Below are 23,259 nucleotides of genomic sequence, written 5' to 3'. Positions count from 1 at the left end.
ATGGTTTTTCCAAATGAGATTCCTAAAGTTACTGGCATCATTGTCGTCATCAACATCATCATCATCATCATCATCGTCATCACCGCTATCAATCCGATAGCCTCCTCCACGGTTCTGGCTTTAGTAAAGGGGATACCCAGGCTTCAAAGGATGAATTGAAGGTGTGAAAGCTTTGTCTCACGTTGTACAGGTGATTCTGTAAAGGGGTCACAATGTATTTGAGTTTTTATTTGGCCCCCCACACTGTCTGTATGGCATGCTCTGTTCCTGTTTAAGGGACCTAAGTACCACACAGAGAAGAAAATGAAAAGAGCCCTCAGTGGCAGCCTTTCCAAACTGCCCTGAGAGATTCTCTGTTCCCCCCTTAGTGCTTCTTCAATGTGCTTGGTCTGATCAGCAAAATCTTGGCAGCAACAAGGGGTCAGATTGGGAATGTCAATTATACCATTTACCAGTGGGGAAGCTTAAAGCAAGCCATTTCAAACCCTCAGTTTCTTCCTCTGTAGAAGGAGGATGAATTATATTCATTTTTGTACAAGTATTGAGAACTTGAGACTATGAATATAAAAACCCTAATGGGGAGTATTTAGGACGTGACATATGATAGGTTGTTCCTACTATGGCAGTAGGTGAACTGAGGGCAAATTTCAAAGTACACTAAGAACAGGCTAGACCACATGCATTTGAATCCTGGGTATCTCTCCTCTGGGCATGTTATTGAACCTTTCTGCTTTAATTTTCTTACCTTTAAAGTAGGGGAAACAATGTATCAACCTCTTTGGCAGGTGTGAGGATAAGCTTGAGTTCATATGACTAGCCAGGGCTGTAAGATGTTTGTTCTGAGAATTACTGTTTTCTCCTCTCTGCTTTCTGCTTTTCTTTTCTTGGTGGCTGTCATATTTTTTCTGGGATGCTGACTGAAACCTTCACTTGAGAAAGGCACCAATGAATCTGTTCACGTTAAGGTTCTGAGGAAAGGACAAATGTGGCACATTAGAGGAATAAAGAGAGATGTGGTGGTCTCAGAGCACAAGGTGTGAAGAAGGAAGTGATGGGAAGAGGAGGCTGGAAAGAGGGGTAGGAACCAAAAGAGAACAGAAAGGATTCAATCAAAGTGATGATTGTCTTTTTAGTGGATTTGAGAGCGAGAGAGAGAAAGAGAGAGAGAGATTAAGACTGATTTGTTGTTCCACTTATTTATACATTCATTGGATGATTCTTGTATGTGCCCTGACTGGAAGTTGAATCCACAACTATGGCATATGGGGACAATGCTCTAACCAACTGACCTATCTGGCCAAAGTCAGTGATGAGTCTTAATGATGGCACTTTTATACCACTGTGTTGGTGAAGGAGATCCAAAGGAAGAATGTATGCCTCAGCGAGCCTGCATTAAGGTTACAGAGCAGAGTTTCTGAGCACAGTCTGTGAGATAACAGGGCTAAGTGCCAAGTATTTGACATTAACAGTAGTCAGGCTGGTACTGTGGATGGAGCTGTGTTCTGGAGCTGTGTTCAGAAGACCTTGGTTCTGCTCACTGCTCAGCCATCAACCAGCTACATGACTTTTGCCATTCTGGGCCTCAGTTTCCTTATCTGTGAACTGAGATGAGAGAACTTTTCAACCCTTCCCATTGCTGCACAATTCTATAGGAAAAATTGTCTATGGCTAAATTGGTATAGGAAATATTTCTGGAAAATAAAGAAAGTGAATTCAGTGTCCAGTCTTAGAATTCAACTATCTAAAGTTATTTTTAGGACATAGCTCCAAAAAAGAGGTACCCATAACATATTAGTTTCTTAGAGCTACTATAACAAATTATGACAAACTTTGTGGCTTACAACCACAGAAATTTATTATCTATGGTTTAGGAGGCCAGAAGTTGAAAATCAAGGTGTTAGCAGGCTGTGTTTCCTCCCAAAGCTCTAAGATAGAGTCCTTCCTGGTCTCTTGGCATTCCTTGACTTGTGGCAGCATTAAGGCTAATCTCTGTCTGTTGTCTCATGGCTTTCTCCTCCTACCTATGTCTTCTCTTCTGTCTCTTATAAGCACACTTGCTATTGGATTTAAGGCCCCACTTATATAACCCAGTGTGATGTCAAATCAAGGTCTCTAACTTAGTTACATCAGCAAAGATTTCTTTTCCAAATAAACTCACATTCACAGATCAAGGGATTAGGACATTAACATATCTTTTTTGGGGGGGTCATACCATTTAATCCGCACTACAAATGGCTAATGGTAAATATCCTAGCTTTCTTACATAGATCAAAAATGCTAATAGTCAAAAAGTAAGAACTTTGATGTGAAATGTAATGTCACCTAGGTGGAGTTTTGGAAATCTAGAAGGAATGAATGAGGCACTACTTGCTGGAAGAGTGAGCAAGGATCTGGGATGCTCACTGTGCGGGATATTTTCTCATAAAGAAGAGCTGACCCATGTTTTATGACGACTTTTCAAAGTCCTATCCAACTTGCATTTGTCCCCAAGGACATTGATATAGGTGAAAGTCTGTTTATAGTGATTAGTTCTAGAACATATCTCTATTTTATAAACAACCAGGAGGTTATGTCATCTGTGAATTTCATTTTAGAATAGGGAAAAGGACATACAAAATATTTATTATTAAAAAAAGATTGTAGGGTTTGATAGAGTAAAAACTCATATTAAAAAAAGACCCTAATATGTTTTCCTCAACTTTTCTTTTGAGTGAATTTTCTATTTTATCAGCATTTCCTAAGGTCATTCCAACTGTCAGTCTGTCCCTGAGTGCTGCATACTTAGATCTGCCATAGCTCATGGAAGCGCCTTGGAGAGGCATCTGGAGCTCTTGGGATGGGACCCAGACTGCTGTGCACTGAGACCTATTTCCTGCCACCCTGTTAAGTGGAGGTGGGCCTGGTGGCCAGCCTCTCTAAAACTTACTTTTCCTATCTTTCAAATAGGAATGTTACACATCCAGTCACTGCTGTTTACAAATTAATCTAAATCACCAAATAAACAATTTGTGAGAATACCCCTAAATATTAACTGGATACCAAGAAGCAAGAACCCTCTGAACAGGAGTAAATCTCAGCAAGAATGATGTCTGCCTGCCAGTGCAGGTGTTGGAGATAAGAAAGTGCGGTAGGATAATAACTCACTTTTCAAAACCAAACTCTCCAGTGGTGCTCCTATAATTAACTCCATTAATGGTACACTAGGACCCATGTTTTTGCCATCTGTTCTGTTCTCAAACCGAGTGTCAAAACAATACCTTTTGGAAGTACTGGAAGAGGAATGCAAGGGAACCAAGCCTCAAAGCTGCAGCTCCTGGAGTATGGTGGCCTTCAGGTGGAATCCCTAGTGTAGCCTAAAAGTCTACAAAATCTGGCTTAGTCCCACATTCTCCCATTCATTCCCCTCTGTTCACTATGTCTTAGCCCTGATCCTTGGAATGCCAGCTATGCCTTTTTGCTTCTGCCTGCCCTTGGAACTCTCTTTCCCCAGATGTTCTCATGCCTCATATTTCATGTTCCCTTCTTTTCTGATTTCCTTACATAAAATAGTAAATCCAACCAATCATATTTCTTTACCCTACTTTATTTTTCATTATAACACCTGACATCATATCTCATGTTTATTTGCTACTTTGTTTGTGGCCTCTGTCCCCACTGGAAAGTAAGTCCCCAAAGGCTGGGATATTGCCTAGTTCATTGCATTATCCTCTGTACTTAGGATGAAAACTGGCACATAATGAGTTCCCAGTAAATATTTGTTGACTTATACATTTCACTTAATTGTGTGTGTGTATATATATATATATATATATATATTTTTTTTAAATCAGGTCTAGAGTTCCAGGTTGGTACTTACTGAAGGAAAAAAGAAGAATGAATTTCTTTTGCATATGTTCTTTATGATTTAACTTATGCATTTCTCTAAAGCCAGGAGCTTTGCCTTCAATTTTGTTTTACTTTCTGAATTTCCTTTTGATAATTAATAAGTATCTTTGTCTGATCAGCTTTTATTATTTCCATCCAAGCAATTTATTAGTCAAGGCGTAATGAACTAATTAGAAGTTTGGCTGCACAGTATGCTTGGCTTTGAAGGCCTCTACACATGGCTCAGCTGATTCATAAGGTAAACTTTGAGACCATAAACCACTAAACATGGGCAAGATTAACAGAACATTATAAGGGGATTTACAGCAGATGATGGAAACATGGAATCCCTGAAATGTTTATTATTTATGTTATAATGGAAGAAAAGTGGTTACTGGTTACCATAATGTAATTACAGTACTGGTTACTCGAGTATAGACTGTAAATCCACAAGGGTAATGATCTTGTCTGTCTTGCTCTCCTCTTTATTTTCAGGACCTAAAACAGTGTCTGGTATAGAGCTGGGGTTCAATAAATGTTTTGAATGAATCACTGGATAAAAGAAGAAATACTGCCGTTGGGGAAAGAGCAGGAAGATACTCTGGAAATTAGTACTGGTAATATTTCTCATGCTTTTCTTTCATGTTTCTATTATCAGTGAAATAATTCAGAGACTTATCACATTCTTAACTTACATTCACTGACATATTTTATCTTATATTTAGTAAAATTTAAAGTAACAATAATATCAGTAATCAACCAACCTTAAGAACAAAACAAGGATGAATTCTTCATGGTGCTTTTAAAATACTTTTTCACAAAAGTTTGTGCTAGAAGAACAAAGCCTTCTTCACTTTGTGATGAACTTTTGGAGTATGATCACTGTAGTACAGTGATGTTCAACCTTTTTCCTCTCATGGCGCACAAACTAATTACAAAAATTCTGTGGCACACCAAAAAATTATATATTTTTTGCCAACCTGACAGAAAAGATATAATTTTTATTGATTTGCAAAAAAGTAATAATAATAGTAATTACCTACCCCTTTTGCTCTAAAGTGAACTTTTTAAAAAATCAGGTACTTTTATATCAGGATTTCTGGTAAAGAATTAACCAATCAGATGCAACCTTATTATGTGATGTGACCAATAGAACACAACCTTATTATATGACCTATCTATTAACAGTTCAAGACAGGGCTTTCACACAGGATGGCTATCGTTGTGTTGGCTGTTGTCTTTTTATTGATTTTAGAGAGAGAAAGGAAAGAGAGGGAGAGAAACATTTGTTTGCTGTCCCACTTATTTATGTATTTATTGGTTGATTCTTGTATGTCCTCTGACGAGGGATCAAACCTGCAACCTTGGTCTATTGGGAGGATGTTGTAACCAACTCAGCTACCCAGCCAGGGCCACTGTTGCCATTTTTTATGTGATAATCTAAGGAAAAAGAGGTCAGTACTCCTGACTAAATAAGTCAGGTATTGCGTGTTTAAAAAATTTTTGAGGCACATTGGTTGAAAATTGCTGCTGTAGTAGTTTGAGTGGTGGCCCCCAAGAAGTATGTCTATGCCCTAATCCCTAGAACCTGTGATTATTATGTTCTATGGCAAAAGATGTGATTAAGTTAAGGATCTCGGAAGGGAAGCTTGTCATGCATTATCCAAGTGAACCCCAAATGCAGTCACATGTACACTTATAAGCCAGAAACTTGGAGAAGGCACACAGATAGCCAAGGACAAGTCAAAGAATGCCGACAGCGACTCCACACTGGCAGAGACAAAGAATGAATTCTCCCCTAGAACCGCTGGAGGAATGTGGCCTTGCTGACGACACCTTGATTTCAGACGTTTTGCCTGCAGAACCATGAGAAAACAGATTTTCGTTGTTTTAAGCCACCTAGCTTGTAGAGAGTTGTTATAGGGGCCATGAGAAACTAACACACTCACAGAGTCTCTTCTTAAAAAATAATTGAGTTGCCATCAATTTTGTTAAAGGCCTTTCCTAATCCTTTGGTATTCTAACCAATCTCTTTTACTATTCTGATCTTGTCATTATTGTTAATTTTGTTTTCTTCCCTTGTAAACTGGTAGTGCCTCCCAGATCCTCCTTCATCAACGGCTGCATTTGTGGATGTTTGCCTAGCTGCCAGTGAGGGTGATTAGGTGAGGACTAATTGTATATAACGATCCCAATGACCCATCCCATAACAAATGTGGCCAACTTAGGACCACTTTTGCTTCCCTGACCAATTCATGAATGTAAAGTCAGAATAAAAAAGCCACCTGAACTCGTGGGAAGGGATATGAATTCAGAGAGATTAATGTGGGCTTGGTATTCAGGAAAGTCTACCAGGAAACTCTTGGTCTGTGTCCTAAAAGATAGACCAGGATTGGATAAGGCAGAGAGGGCATTGAACAAGGGTATTCTAGGGCTTAGGTGGCTTATGATCTGAGCCACTTGCATTTAAATTTAGTAAGGCTAACTTTCCTTGATAGGGTGCCAGAAAAACGCCCCACTCAGTCAAGCTGGGCCTAAGGTTAGGAGGCCCACTGGGCTTCGTTATGAAGATAAAGTAGAAAGTAGAAGAAGCAGATCTGGGTGGAGTTTCCATCCCACATTTTCACTGTGTTTACCAGTCTTTTCCAAGTGCCTGGAGAGGGGCAGATGGGTGCCACTTAATTACCTAACCAGATAGGAAGTGAGAAGGACAAGTGGGGTGTTTGGCTCTTAGGCTAAGTGGCATGTTCTGTTCCCTCCACCTACTGAGCTCAGTCAGCTGTGCTCTGCCATTCTGAGCAGGCTCTGGAGTCCTGACCCAACACAACAAATTAATAGCCCAGCTCTTTCATTTTTTGTAGCTACATTCTTCACACAGCCTGCCAATTAAGATGATATAAATTGAACCTGATTTCCCCATGTTTGGGCACAGCCTTGCAATGCGGACATCTAAAAATCTGGTTCAAGTCCAAGTCAATTAGATTTTCTAGATTTGTGACTCTCAATGTTTTTGGTTTTCTCCAAAATGATTATTAATCTCTGCCCAATTCAATCAGATGTGGCTACCTCTAGCAAAATTAGTATTCCTGTCGTGACTTAAATAGTATTTGTAATTTCACCTAGACTATAAATTCCATAAAGACAGGGACTGTGTGTTCTGTTCTCTGTTGAATCCTCAGATTGCAATGGAGTGCAATTGTACACAGGAGGGACTCAACAAACATTGGTTGAATCAATGAATGAATGAAACATGTATCGCCTCATATTCCCAAGGAAGCTGAAGGTGAAAACATACATCTTTACCATTCTTTATGTCACAGGCTCTTTCACCATTTCATCTTTTGCACTATATATCCCTGTGGATTCCTGAGTATTTCATGAATGTTTATTTCACTGGGAAGTGTTTCCTCATCTACCTTCAAAAATTTTCCAATGCCACAATTTGCTGCCACACTTCAGATTTCTTTGCAAAGATATGTATATGAAGTCCCCTTCATGGGTGAATAATCTATTGTCTGCCATGAAAGAGAGTTCTGAATCATATTAGCTAGGTTGTGGACAGTCTGGGCAAAAAGTATTCATCTAACCCAGATAATTTGTCCCCCTGGATAAGTTCTGAAATGTACCTGTAGATATTAAGTTTTAGAATAATAACATTATCTCAAAGGTAATCTATGCGAACAGGTACTAATGATGAGGCAATTGGATAAAGTGTTAGGCTCTTCTTCCCACCTGTTTGTTTTGAGTAGGTCTGCTTTTTTCCCTAGTCCTCTGTTTGCCTGATCTATGAAATGGGTGTGAGAGCACCACACCTTCCCACAGGACTATAACTTTGACGTCAGCAAGCTTCATTAGCTGCTGTTTGCTTAACCAAAGAGAACACAGGAGAGGTGGAAAGTGTCTTTTAATTATCTGTCTGCTCACACGCCAGGTGCAACTCATGCAGCTTTCAGACTGAGATTGGCATCAAATAGACTGGCCAAGCAAGGAAACATGGAACAATAGAAACAAAAGCCGTAAGAGCCCAAGAGAATCTGTTGAGTAAGCAGAGTGTTGGTCTGGGTCCTGTATTTAGGACGGTGGGATAGAAACACCGTGGGCTTGGTGGTTAGGGAGACTCATTCATATCCCAGGTGAGGGTCTGGGGGTCTGTACAACTTACTTAAATGTCTGAGTTTTATTTCCAAGTTTAAAACAGGGAAAATAATAGCGATCTTCTTGGGTTGGAAGAATTAGAGACGTGTCTAAACCATACGCTGTATTGTACCACTCAAAAACTAGTTGGTGTTATTGTTTCTGGCATTCTAGGGAAAGGATAAAGTTTGATAACTTCTGCTGTATGTTCTAGGGGAAGAAAGTAGCCAATTCTTCCCTTTCATGCTAGAAGAAACTATTGTCTATTAATTAGACTAATAAATAGGTTTTGAAGATGAAAATTTGCTTCAAAAATTTTGTTTAAAAAATCCCTTCCCTCCCTTACCTATCAGTTTTGTCTTTATTTTTTTTCCTGAAACACCTTTCTTGTAAATTCACCCTTGGTTGTAGCTGAGGTTATTGGAAATGAATTTTTTAAAAAATATAAACATGCCATCCTGGTGGGTTTCTTTCCCACCCTAGGTACACTGTTGATGTTGTCCTATTCCATGTCCCCTGCTCACACTGACACTGACTATGGACTCGAATCTGCAGACAAGGTCCCTGAGCCAGAATGACCGCATACCTGTATTTGCCCCCTTTGAGAGCTCCTTACCCTGAGAAGTCTCTGAGAGCCTTCTGTTTTGAACAAATCCTAAAATATTTTAGAAGAGCATGTAAAGTTTCATGGAGCAGGAAATGTAGCTATAGGAATCTTTGGTGCAACCCTGGTATTGGGAGAGCTAATCTAGAAATACAGTCCATGTAAAAATGAGACTTTTACAAAGGCCAGCAATACAGAACTCAAATACACAGGGGGAGAGTTGAAAAAGAGAAGGAGGGAGGGTTTGCCATTGGTTTAGTTAAGGTATCATCCCATGTATTAGCCAGCAACCTTGGGGATGGTACCTAACCTGTCTTATTTTCCACAGCTTTAAAATGGGGATAATGAATACCTATCTCAAACATTTATTACCACGATTAAGTAAGATGATATTGGAAAAACATCCTGAAGATTACCCAGGACTTAACAGGTTCTCAAAAATGTCAGTTGCCATCTCCTTTTCACAAATCCTGTTTCTTAACACACATAATGGTGTGTTAGAATGGACTCACGCTGGAGTTGGCTAGGGCCAATCATATGCATCTCTTCATGTTTCAGGAACATCATGTTGGTAGCTTGAAATTTGCTATGGCGGAAGTATTTACGCCATGGAAATTGGCAAATGCTATCAGTCAGAGCTTTCTCATCCACTTCCTTCCCTAGAAAGCTTGTTGTGAAACATTTACCACCATATGGATTAGGTAATTTAACATCTGTGAGCCTCAGTTTCTTCGCCTTTCAATGAGGGAGAATAAACATATTCTACCCATCTCATGGAGGTTTTGTGTCAAATAACATGATGAAAACTAAAAATGACTTAGAGTAGTAAGGAGTAATATTAATGTTAACTAGAGAAGGTGACAATGGCATTTCTTTCAGGCGAGGGATCTGAAGTCCCAGTTTTTCTGAGTGTCCTGAGGGGATGGAAGACCACAAAGGTCAACATCTCGAGTAGGATAAAATCGGCATACTTACCTTCTAACCACATACACTCAACAAACACATATGCACTAAGCCCTATGCTAGATGCCAAGAATGTAACAGTGGTGAAGACAGTCTCTGCCTTCCAGGGCCTCACAGTCCAAGAAAAGGCAGGCTAGAAACCCAGAATAACAGTCCTGAGTGATGTGTTATGACAGCGGTGAGCAAGGTTGCCATGGAATTCTGCAGTTTCTTACAGTAACTGCTAGCAAGCAGCATGTGGCTACTGAATACATGAAGTGTAGGTAGTCCAAATAGAGATGTGCTGTAAATGTGAAATACCAGACTATGAAGATTTATAATAAAAAATGTGAGCGATTTCATCTATAATTTCATTATATTAGTTACAAGTCAAAATATTAATATTTTGGATATATTAGATAAAATATATAATCAAAAATAGTTTTAGCAATTTCTTTTCAGTTTTTAAAAGATTTTATTTATTCATTCTTAGAGAGGGGAAGGGAGGGAGAAAAAGAGGGACAGGAACATCGATATGAAAGAGAAACATTGATCAGTTGCCTCTCACAGGTGCCATGACTAGGGACTAGGACACAACCCAGGCATGTGCCCTGACCTGGGATCAAACAAGCGAGCTTTTGCTTTGAGGGATGGCATCCAACCAACTGAGCCACACTGGTAGGAGCTTTACTTTTATATTTATTTTTATTATTTTTTAAATTAAAAAAATATTTTATTTATTTATTTAGAGAGAAGAAGAGGGAGAAAGAGGGAAACATCAACGTGTGGTTGCCTCTCACACTCCCCCTGCTGGGGATTTGGCCCGCAACCCAAATATGTGCCCTAACTGGGAAGTGAACCAGCGACCTTTTGGTTTGCAGGCCACTGCTCAATCCACTGAGCCACACCAGCCAGGGTAGGGCTTTACTTTTTTATTGTAGCTACTAGAAAATTTAAAATTACATATGTATCTCTCATTATGTTTATATTGGCCATTTGTATATCTCCTTTGGAGAAATGTCTACGCAAGTCCCTTACCCATTTTTACTTAGGATATTTCTTTTTGTTATTAAGTTGCAAGTGTTCTTTATTATTCTGAACACCAGACTAATCAGATAAATGCTTTGAAAATATTTTCTCCCAATCTGTGTCTTTCACTTTCTCTGTAGTGTCCTTTCTAAGATTGGTTTGGCTATTTTTTTCCAAGATTGTTTTGGCTGTTATGGGTCCCTTGTGTTTTATACAAATTTTAGGATCAGCTCATCCATTTCTGTAAGAAAGGTAGCTGGTACATCTGTAGGGATTGCATTGATAAATTTGGGGAATATCATCATCTTAAAAATATTAACTCTTTCAATCAGTGAAGATTTACTAAGGTCGTCTTTAATTTCTTTCTGCAACATTTTGCAGCTTTAAGGGTTCATGACAACTTGGCTAATTTCTTTCCTAAGATTTTTTACTTTATTGACACAATTGTATGTGGAACTGTCACACTGGGATGATAGTGATTTCAGCAGGGTTTGCTTTGGCTGCCTCTTTTCCTGGTATCTCTGTCAAACTACCTGCCTCATTGGTATCCCACTGAGCTTTTAGGCTCCTGTAATTGCTGGCTGATTGCTGTATTGTTTAAGACAATGCACTGGGTGTTAACTTGTTCCCCAGTCTGATCCAATTAAATTTGAGCCCTTTGCAGAGTAACTTTTGAGTCAAGTCTTTGAAGTTTGTTTTGACACCTGGAAGGCTCTCCTTAGCTGTATCTTTCCCCAATTCTTTTGGGTAAACTAGCTGACCTATGGTTCAACTTGATGCTGCAATGGAGCTACCAGCCTCTTCTTAGTTGCTTGCCTCTAAAATCTCCATTGCTTTTAGAGTGATTTTAGGTTTGAACTTCCTCACAGTTTGTTTCAAATAAGTCCTTTTCTCTGGGAAGAGCTTTCTGTTCTTATGGGCCAATGTAATCTCAGGGGTTCCTCTAAGCGGAGGGGAGAATTTGCCTCTTTCCCTCTTGTCAAAATTTCTGGTGCCTTTCTGGGGAAATGGAAACAATGACACACCTCTCTTTGATGTGACACCCTTGCTTGCTGAGCTGGACACTGAGTGGGGGGCGGGGAGGGGTGGTAGTCTCTGGTCTTCCCAGTTTGCCTCTCCCAGCATGGAATCTGTGCCGTATGGGTGAGTTGGGGCAAGGGTGGTTAGGACCCCATTGTTTTCAGCCTGTCACACCTGGGACCAAGCTTGTGCCCCTATAGGTATGGGATGGATGGAGGAAGGAAGGAAGGCCGCTATTTTATGGTCATATTCTCCAGGAAATTAGCTTCAGCTCTTAGGGCAGGGAGTGCGGGCTGGAAGATGAGAAACACTGGTGGTCTGCCACTTCTGGTGATACTGGCGTTGGTGCTTAGAAGTTGAGAGGAGAAGTCTTGCTTTCAGTCACTGGACTGGAGCTCAGTTATTGAAGAGGTATCAGTGAGGGAAGAAATGAGCAGTAAGGGCTCAAGGGCTGCAGATCGTGGTGTTATTACTGAGATTTAGTAGATTTTCTTCTATTAAATGAATGAATGAATGAATATTTCTTCATTTTTTATATGCCCTTAGGACAATTTCTTGAGATTTTAAATGGTTGCTTTTCTTTAGTTTTCACCAATTATAGTTGTTTCCTGTGGAGTGAGTCCACAGAGCTCTTCATCCTGCCCTTCTGGAAGTGGAACTAAGTGATTTTAAAAACAAAACTCCAAAACCTTAAAGAGGAAAATTTATATTGGTTTTTACTATATTAAAATAAAAAGGTTTGTTCAAGAATGTGTGGTTAATAAGGGGTTAACTGGTGACTACAGGGTGGCAGATTGATGTAAAACATTTACAAAGCATGTTGATAATAAAATATTGCACATTTTTTAACAGATATACATCTAGCATATATAGGAATTCCTGTAAATCTGCAAGAAAATCATGGGCAATGTCATAGAAAAATAAGCAATAGCTACGGATGGGTAATTCACAGAAGGAAATTCTTATTTCAAAAAACAATTTTATTTATTTATTTTTTTGAGAGAGAAGGAAGGGAGGGAGAAAGAGAGGGAGAGAAGCATTGATGTGTGAGGGAAACATAGACTGGATGCCTCTTGTATGCCCCCATCTGGCCTAGGCATAGGCCTTGACTGGGAATCAAACCAGCAACTCTTCGTTTGGCAGGCCAATGCTCAATCCACTGAGCCACACCAGTCATGGCAAGGAAATTCTTACAGCTAATGAGTTCATGAAGACTTAGACTCATCAGTAGTCATACAAAATGCAGTTAAAGTAAGATTCCACTTCACTCTCAACAATAGGCATAAATTAGTTGCGATCAAAATGCTGATGAAAATGGGAAAGCAGAAATTCATGAACTGTTGGTGAGACCATAAACTTTTGGAGAGTGACTTGGTGTTATTTAGTGATAGTAAGTACATATTTAGCCTATGACCCAAGAAATTCCATATTTGGGTAAATACCTTAGAAAACATTTCACAAAGAAATGAGGGGAAGATGATTATTGCATTATTATTAATGTCTCTCAAAGTGAAAATTTGGAACCAATCTGAAAGTTCATCAATAGATAATAGATGAACATAATGTGGTATATGCATATTATTGAATACAGTGTATCAATCAAAAAGAAGAAACTAGTTGCTTTGGCTGGGTGGCTAAGTTGGTTGGAGCATTGCCCTGTACACCAAAAGGTAGCAGGTTTGATTCCCAGGCAGGGCGTGTGCTTAGGTTGCAGGTTCAATCCATGATCCATGATGGGAGAATGTAGGGGAGGCAGCCAATGTTTTCCTCTCACATGGATGTTTCTTTCTCTCTCTCTAGTTCACAAATATGATATTGAGTCTAAAAAGGAAAAGTAAAATGAAATGCTTAGTACAATGCAGTTGATTTACAACATAAAATAATACTTTATGTTGTTCGTTGTTTTACAAATTTGTGACAAGAAGTATGGATGGTGGATGATATACATTAAATACATGAGCATGAGTATGTATAGTGGGAGAGGAGATGGAGAATGACAGTGAGTATGAGAGGTGAAGATGACAAAAAAATTAGAAAAAGACATGCCCACCCTGTCCCTTAAGTCTTAATATACGCTTCCCCAGAAGTCCCTCAGTGTTCCCAGCAACTCAGTGGGTGAGAAGCAAGTCTCATTCTTCAGCCAAATCCCAGAAGAGGATTTGACAAGGCTAGAACTTGGCCAGAAGGGACACTTGTCTAGGCCTCACCTGGCCTTACATGGTCAGTGGGGAGCCCAGGAATCTTAGCAGGGGAGGTGGACATTTTCATAAGGGCATTCTCAGGAAGCTCCTTGATAACCAGGGAGCTGGATATTATCGACCTGAGAAGGCAGCATCACAGAACTACAAGAAGTATTAAGAAAACCCCACCTTGTCAAGAGAAAGAGGAAACAACAAAGAGACTATATAGGTAATGCTCTCGATAACACACCACAAATTAAGACATCTGATTGGTCTTATCAATCCGATTCTGTGTGCATGAAAACCTCAGAATAGTAAAGATGATAAAATAACATATGGGTAAGTGACTGGCAGGGCAACCATTCATTGCTAATTCTCCTTTCCTTTCTGAGTCCTTAGCACCAGAATTAGGGAGATAAACATTCAAATGGACTTCAAAAATTCTCAAAAAAATTTTAGTTGGAATTACTTTTGCAAGAATTAGTCATGAGTTACTGTAATAAAAATTACTATTTATTTGTTTAAATTGGCCAATGGCTTATTCAGGTAGAGGCCAACTGGGAGTGTAGAGTTTAAAAAGAAAATGTTTCAACCAGGCAAGGTGTCAAAGCTCATATGAATTATACACAGAAAAGGAAAATAAAAAATTCCTGGACAAAATCTGTAAGTCCTGAAATGTGGTCCAAATGGTGCCATCTGTTCATAAATTTACAGAGAGGCTGCTGGAATGTTGCAGCAGCGTGTTGGACTGTCTCCACAGACCTTCCTAGGCAAAATTCTCTGGCACCAGATCGTCAGCAGAGGCTCCAAGGGAAGAAGCCCACTAGGATATTTTCACTCTCCTGTCTGATTTACGCACAATTCCCAAAGTAAAGAAAATGAGGATCCTCTCGTATAAAACACCAGTCTAAACCATACTTCTTTGTACTGAATACCCTTTCCTTGCTACCACCCATCCAATTCATAATCATTCTTCAACTTTCATTCTTCAAGAAAGAGTGGAATGAGAATGAGCAGTAGATTCAGAAAAACCTGGGTTCAAATCTAGGCTCAACTACTTATTAGCTGCATGAGCTTGGTCATAGTTTTAAATCTTGCTGTCCTGTGATGTTCTGAGTAAAACAGGAAAAATAATATCAAACTTTCAAGTGGTGAGAATGGAAAAATTAGAACAGATGCTCAGGTCAATATTTATCCTTAGCTCCCTGTCCCTATCGATCTCTCCCCTCCTGGAACTTCCCCAACACCTCTAGGCGCAACTCAATAACTTCCTATCTTGATGATTGCAATTGCACTTTATGGTGTAAGTCTCATTGCTCCAGAAAAAGCTTGCTATAAGCTTTCTTTTCCTTCTTCAGACCTTGCCCTTGTCTCTTCTCTCCATTTTCTATCTCCTGTGCCTAAAAAACTGGTGCTGCCCTGGCTGGGTAGCTTAGGGGGTTGGATTGTTGTCCTGATACACCAAGGTTGTGGATTTGATCCCTGGTTGGGGCACATACAGGAAGCAACAAATGAATGCATGAATAAGTCAAACAACAAATTGATGTTTTTCTCCCTCTCCCTTCCTCTCTCTCTCTCCAAAAAACAGTAAGTTAATTTTTTTTTTTTAAATTGGCACTTAACCAACCCTTGTAGACATCCTGACTCCAGTGCTCCCAGCCTTTCTAGAAGCCTCCAGGAAGACATCTCCATCAGGTGCCAAATGTCTGGACAGGTGTACAGGAAAGTTTATTACCAGAAAGTGAAGCAAAATATTACTGCTGGGCAAACAATTGCAGTGCACAGTTTAGTGCCAAGTATTTCTGCGTGTGTCCAGAGTCTCCTCTTGGTCTCATAGAGCCAACCTCACATAGGCATCTGAGACATTTTCCAATGTGGTCTCTCTTTTCTTCACGCTATACCCACTCCATTTGTCCCTCCCAACTTTATCTTCCTCATTGTACTCCACAGGGCACCCAGAGGGGCACTTTTTGGGCCTCTGTGCCCTGGGAGTCACCAGTGGCTCCATCCAGAAGTATTTCCACCATCCCTGGGTGTCACTGATAAAGGCTTTAAGTCCTTCAGATGCTTGGGGTGGGGGGCACTTTAGAGCCATAAGCAAGCAATATTTCTTTTGTCAATGGAAAATTTTGTCAGAGAATAACTTCATTGCCTCACTCTGCTGACAAAGCCTGTATTCCTATATTGCCTTATAACAAAAATACCTCCCATTTATTGACTACAAGTCTATGAGGTATAAACTCTTATTGCATCTGTTTTACAAATGAGAAAACTGAGGCACACAGAATTTGAATGACTTGCACAAGGTCTCTGTCTACTGCCTGATCTACTCTATTTCACCCCCTCAGGAGTTAAATAAGGTGGGAGGAAAAGAAATGCCCACCCTGCCCCCTAAGTCTTAATATACGCTTCCCCAGAAGTCCTTCAGTGTTCCCAGCAACTCAGTGGGTGAGAAGCAAGTCTCATTCTTCAGCCAAATCCCAGAAGAGGATTTGACAAGGTTAGAACTTGGCCAGAAGGGACACTTGTCTAGGCCTCACCTGGCCTTACATGGTCAGTGGGGAGCCCAGGAATCTTAGCAGGGGAGGTGGACATTTTCATAAGGGCATTCTCAGGAAGCTCCTTGATAACCAGGGAGCTGGATATTATCGACCTGAGAAGGCAGCATCACAGAACTACAAGAAGTATTAAGAAAACCTTGTCAGGAGAAAGAGGAATGAAAGAGTAGTTGCTGTGAATCTAGGCTGCGTGCATTCCTGGGAGCAAATCCAAAAGAATGTTCATTAGCCCAGGAGCCTGACTGCATTTACTAAAATGCCATGAATAGATACGAACCAGGGAGCCCTGCATTTCACTTAAAATACCCCGCTGGTGGTCAGTGATAGGGAAAAAAATGTCTGAAAATCCTCATCAGAAAAGGGTGCTTTTATGTAAAACAAAATTAAAAAATATTTTCAGCCACAGAGAGGCTATGCTCATTTGTCTTTATGTCTTTAAAGGAGCTTCAGCAAGGGAAAGCCAGATCCTGTGTCTCAGCCTCCACAAATACAGCAGTGACTTAACTTCTCCTTATTCTGCTGCCACAAAGGGAGGTGGACAATTTATTTTTCCTATAATAAATCTAAAGTAGATAATCATTTTTTTTCCAGATAAAAAGCAACACTTACAGTCAAAAAAGATTCTCTTTCTCTAATTCTTTTAAACTCAGAATTTCACATAGGCCTATAATAATAAACTGAACCACAAAAATAGGCCATTTTCAATCTATAGCTCTCACTCAGAAAAAACAGTTTAATTAGAAAAGGAAGATATTGACAGCCAAATTTCATATCAAGTCCTTAAGCATGTGGATGATTTCATGGCTCTATAGCCAGCCCATTTCCCCAACATTCACTGGGAAAAGAGAATTTTCTTTTTTTTCTGGGTGCAGGAAGCCAAGTCCCCTGCTTGGTAGGGTGCACATGGAGTGTCCTCTCAGGTGCCATGTCACAGTGGTCCCCAGGAAGCCAGTCCCTCAGCCAGCTCCAGGGTGACCAACTGCCAGAGCTCTTGGGCCAAAGAACTTGACTCCTTTGTAATGTAACGCAATTTTTTAAGAAGGGCTCCTAATCTTTAAAGGAATTTAAAGTAATTACATTCTGGCTTTGATAGAGAAGTCATTTATTCTGCACATTTAAATTAATTCAGTTACATTTCAATTTATACGGTTAATATTTGCTGAATGGCTACTATGAACAAAGCACTGTATACCTGATTAAGAATAACATCTCTCACTCACTGGAGGACAATAAGATCTGAGGCCTTTTCTTTTTCTGTAACAGTCTTGTTCAGGTTTAATTTACATATCCATACAATTTGCCTATTTTAAGTACAGACGTCAATGCTTTCTAGAAAACTTGCAACATTGTGTGACTATTGTCACAATGCAATTTTAAAACATTTGCATCACCTCAGGAGCTTTAAACACATTGATGCTCAGAACCCACCTAGACCCATTTAGTCAGGCTTTTTGGGGTGATTTTGGTCGTGAAATGCAGTGTGTTGAGAAGGACTGTTGGACATGATATGAACGCAGGTGGTGCCTGGTTCCTGCTCTCAGGGAACTTACGGTCTACAGCTGTCTCATCCACTGCACTGTTGGCAATTTGAGCTGGATAATTCTTTCTCTGGAAGAGCTGGCTGTCCTGTGTATTGCAGGATGTTTAGCAGCATCCTTGGCCTCTACCTATTAGATGCTGAAACACCATCGTCCTCAACCTGTAGTGACCCCAAAATATCTCCAGATATTGCTAGATGCCCCCTGGGGGGAAACGACTGGTTCGCCTGGCTGGTGTGGCTTAGTGGACTGGGCGCCGGCCTGAGAACCAAAAGGTTGACAGTTCGATTCTCTGGCAGGGCACATGCCCAGGTTGTGGGCCAGATCCCTTTCCCTCTCTCTAAAAATAAATAAATAACATCTTAAAACCAAAAACTACTAGTCCACAGGGATAAGACATGGTTACAAATAGGTTGAAAACTTGACAGAGACATAGTGATACCATGAGAGATACAAAGATAATGTAAAGCAGTTTAAAGAACGAGAAGAGATCTTATGTATCAGAGCGAGATAGAGGCAAGATGGCTTTGAAGCAATAAATGTTTAGACTGATGTCTTGGCTCTGCTGCTGGCTGGCTTCATCATTTTAGATATGGTAGCTAAATTGTATGAAACTTTTCTCATAGTAACCATTCAGTATGTATAAGTTATATAATTTAATATTATCTGCAAAAAAAGAAAAGATATTGATATCTTGGCAGAGGGAGTAGAGGTGGTGTGCCAAGTATAAATTAGCACATAGTGGGCACTTGATATACATAGCCTTATATTGACTGAACATTTACTCTGTCAGGCATTGGGATAAGTGTATTATGTAATATCTCATTTCATCCTCACTACAATCCTATTAAATAGGTACAATTATTATTCCCATGTTATAGAAGAGGATAAGTCTCTAAGCTGAGACTTGGAGAAGTTAGGAAATGTACCCAGGGCTTGGAGCTTGGTAAAGAGGGCAATTTAAAAGACAGATCTATCTGACTTGAAAGCCGCGAAATTTGAGAACTCTGCTATATGACAATGCTTCTTAAAGTTGCTCCTCATAAGGATCACTTGGTGCATAATTAAAAATGCACATCTCAGGATTTAGAAGTTCTGGGATAGGCTAGTGACTCTGTATTTTCTATAAGTACTACAAATGGTTGTTATGATCAGCTGACTTTGGGGATAATTGTTGTCGTGTTTCTCATAGATACTGAAAGGATATTACAGTAAATATAAAGCCAGCCAAAAACTCTAGTTTGCAAAACGGGAGACACGTGTGAGACTGTGATAGAAATAAGGAGGGAATAGCATGCACAAAGGTAAGATGCTTAAATGAATGGGGGTTGCTTAGGTGTTTTAGTAACAAGAGGTAACATTTATTTTGCACTTGGGAATAGGCACTGTCCTAAGCATATGTCATATATTATCTTATTTAATCTTCACAAACAACTTTGTGAGATAGTTACCATGATTTTCTCATTTAGAGATGAAGAAACTGAAGTGTAAAGAGGTGAAGTAACTTGCATAAGATCTCATAGCCAGCAAGTGATCAAGCCAGGATCTGAAACAAGACAGCTTGCATCCTATCCTCATAACAGCCAGATTGAAGTACCCAAGTCTCAGGGAGTATATGGAACTCATCCAACATAACTATTCAGTCACAGGGATTAGATTGAAATGTTAGTTTATTTCCAAATCTTTATTTTTCTACTACTACACCATTGTCTCACTCCAAATTGTGGGGTTCTTTAAATACTATAGCTTCCTAATTATTTTAAAATCATTTACTCCATGCCCATCATTCATGCAAAATAGTCATGGAGCTCTTGGGTCAGAGCCCCAGAGCTACAGAGAACTGAGGCATGGCTCTGTCCTAGAACATCCCAATCTTGTGTGGTAACAGGCACACGAACAATTATTTCTAACAGTGGGAGTGTGTAAGAAGTATTCTCTCTAGAAAATAAGATGAACTAAATTCTTCGCAAGGGAGCAGAGAGTTGATGAGTAAGTCCAGGAAACATGCTGGGGTAGAGTCCATATTTAATTCTTCACAATAGGCACAGGTAAGAACAGAATCAAAGGCATTTTAAGATTAGTTGAAGGTAGGATGGAAATCGACTGAGAGCAGATAAATTGTTAGTGTAGGAAGCTATACTGGGAGCCTGGGAATAAAGTAGGAGGTGCTGGGGTCCTGAATTAGGGTCATGAACATGGGGAGGGGAAGGGAAGGAGAGACAGTGGAGGAGAGCACGTACCCAGTGAAGGTGCAGTTAATTGTTAAATCTTTTTATGTGCTCAGTGCAGGGCAGGAAGGCTTACGGAGGGCAAGGACATGAAGTCCAAGGCTAAACCTCAGTAATTACTCACTATTCCAGTGGGGAGCTTCATGAACCCAGAGAAAAGGATAAAATTCCTTTATATAGAGGTCTTTTATGAATAGAAAGTTGTTCTTCAACAATGCAAATGCTTTCAGGAGAGCATCTGACATCAGCGAGTGAGGGAAATGAATGAGAGGTCAAGTTTTCCCAAATGTTTTATTTTGCCAAAACCTCTGCTGACACTTTATGAATGAAAATTCTAACTCTGAGCAGTTCTTACTATTACAAGGATGCTATTTTCATTTCCATGGTTGCGCTAAGGAATCAGGACTCAGTTCTTCTTTTCGCTATCCTTCCTCTTCCCCTGCAGCTACAGCCTTGAAGGTTAAGCTTTGCAATCTTGGTGGGTATGAGATCTACCCTGGACAAGGGAGGCTCTACACCAGGACAAAAAGAAAGGTTTCCCAATATCCTAATGCAAAATGCAAGTCAGCATTCCTTTCTAAGAAGAATCCTTGGCAGATAAACTGGACTGAGAATGCAGAGAAAAGGGATGGCCCAAATACATTCCAGAGAAAAGAACCCACCATACAGTCAAATTCCAGAAGGCCACTGGAGCATCTCTTGCTGATACAGTGGCCAAAAGGAATCAGAAAGGCTTGAGGAGAGGAAAATACAGACTATGTAAAATGGAGTTAGTTTAACCAAGCTGCTGAATTTATTAACATCATGACATGGTGAAAGACTCCTTTTTTGTTCAAACTAGCCTGGAAATGCAAACTTTTTTGAACCTAACCAGTCCTGTGTCAACGCCTGGATATATATACATCTGGGCCTCCAGATAACCCTCTAATTACTCCCTGAAGGACTCATTTATACGTCCACCTCACATCCATTATCTGGACCACGGGACATGACCAGACCTCCGGGCGCCCATCTCCCAGACCGCCTGGCATCCTGTCCTGACTGCCTGACATCTGACTGGTAACCATCCTGGACCAATCCTAGAGCTAAGAATGCAGGACTAATATAATTTGCAAAATGCACTTTTTACTGTAAGAACTTTTTTTTCTTTTTCTTCTTTGGAATACTTCTAGGTTTTTGTCTATCTGTGTTTCTGAGACCTTTGAATAAATTTTATTTGTAGCAAAGCCTGCAGACTTTTTGAATTTGTTTGACAAGCTCAACTACAACAATCTAATAGGGCTGCCAAGGAAAGCAAAAAAGACTAAGAAATCATCTAAAAAACACAGCAATGGCTGTGGCTAAGTTTCCCACAGAGGCAGCTTGTAAGAAGCAAAATATTTTAAAGCCTGTGAAGGTTGCTCTTCCTTGAGTTGGTGGAAAACACCAAATTAGCAGATTAAATTTTAAAATAAAAATCTGAATATTAGAAAAGGACTCCGTTCTTAAAATTAGGTACAAATATTTACATTTTTCTTTATTTTCATTTCCCCTCCCTTGTATTTTGACTATTTGTTCTGTTTTTCAACAAATTTGATGAGCATCTTCTGTAAGTTAGCCATCACCGGGGCCTTCCCTGGCCCTGAATATCTGAACTAATTATCTTGCACCCCATTCCTTGCTTGATGGGTGTTTAAAGCCCACCTTAAGGCAACCGTATTTTTAGGAGGATTACAGAGTGTTCTGATCCGAGATATTGTTTTTCCTGGGTTTCTTAGCTTCCTGATGAATCACCTGGCAAAATTCTGGGTGCCATCCCTTCTTCCGGCTGAAGCTTTCCTCCAAGCATGTGGTACAGAATTCACCAGAGACTTAGGGAGACAGAGGAAAGGTGTACATTGCAGAAGTGCAAATATCTTCAAATTATGGGAGAAGAGGAAACTTTCTTCTACCCTCAAGTTTCTTTCAGCTGGTCTAAAAATTAAATAAACATGAGATTATTTAATTATGCACGGATTTAATTATATACACATGTATGGGAACTCTGCATACACTGGAGAGTCAGAGGCCCCACATGTATGAGAGGTTCAAAGACAGAAAGGGAAAATGAGGTACAGATGACATTTTGAGCTAAGGATCCCCTTAGGGCTTCAGAGAGAAGGAAGGTCATTGCAGGGCTATAAGAAGAGCAGATGTTTAGTAATTAGAAGTTTGTCCTAACCCATAGATAGGTTTAAAAAGGTTATCTCCTATTATCCCTTGTAAGGAAAGCCTCTAATTCAAATTCTTCTAGGTAGTTGGTGGGGGTGGGGCAGGGCAGAAGTTTATCTTGAGCCCACAGGAACTTGGCTGCCTAAAGCTCAAAACAATCTGCATACCACCGAGGCATTCCTGGAGTGACTCATTTTGAACAAAATCTACAAGTCCTCCAGCCTTATCACTAACAGCAACTTTCTACTATCCCTGCCCAGATTCCCAGTCACACCAACTGCCTCCTCTTCCTCCTGCCCCTCAAAATTGTCCTCCTTGCTTTCTGAGAAAAATATCCAGGTTCAGAAGCCCATACTCTGAGACCCATTGGATATTCAAGAATTTAACAGCACAATAAGGCTCTTTATATAACAGAATCCAGCCTTCTTAGATGGAAATTTGTGGTTGTAAATAGCAGGTTTCCTTCTCCTCCATCCACTCCCACCCCTTGCTGCCTTTACCATTACAGATGTCTTCTCTTTCGGAGATTTTAGCCTCTTGGGAATAAGGCCTAATAAAGATGTGTACCAAGTGCTGAGAAGACATCAAGAAAAGAGAGACTTGCACCCAAAGGTACTTGTGGTGATTAAAGGAAAGCTTTGAGTGACCATCCATCCATCCATCCATCCATTCATCCATCCAATATTGACTAAGAGCTGCTAAGTGTCAGACATTATTCTAGCCATTAGGTATATAGTCATGGACAAGACAGCAAGGTCTCTGCCCTATTGGTGCTTATATTCTAGTGGGGGATATGAATTCTGACCCATGTTTTGTAGGGAAAAAGAGTTCACTGCATCAATAAGGGAATCAAGACTTTTCCAGCAGAGAGAACAAAATATACACAGGCACAAAGGCAAGGAATAACAGAAAATCTAACTGAACTGCTAAGAAGCTGCATATGGTTGTTCATAGAATGTGCAATGGGAAGGC

The 23,259-nt window shown here is 40.0% G+C and overlaps 1 pseudogene; it reads left to right on the top strand.

Annotated features, from left to right (window-relative positions):
• On the top strand, positions 1–21,559 carry LOC129066817 (60S ribosomal protein L24-like; annotated as a pseudogene).
• The last annotated feature ends 1,700 nt before the right edge of the window (positions 21,560–23,259 follow it).

Source organism: Pteronotus mesoamericanus, unplaced genomic scaffold (genome assembly GCF_021234165.1).
Source record: "Pteronotus mesoamericanus isolate MK-2021 breed Mesoamerican mustached bat unplaced genomic scaffold, CSHL_Meso_final contig_20, whole genome shotgun sequence".
NCBI classification, from domain to species: Eukaryota; Metazoa; Chordata; class Mammalia; order Chiroptera; family Mormoopidae; genus Pteronotus; species Pteronotus mesoamericanus.
The sequence above is the reverse complement of the archived record's forward strand: the minus strand, read 5'-3'. Positions and strand labels throughout refer to the sequence as shown.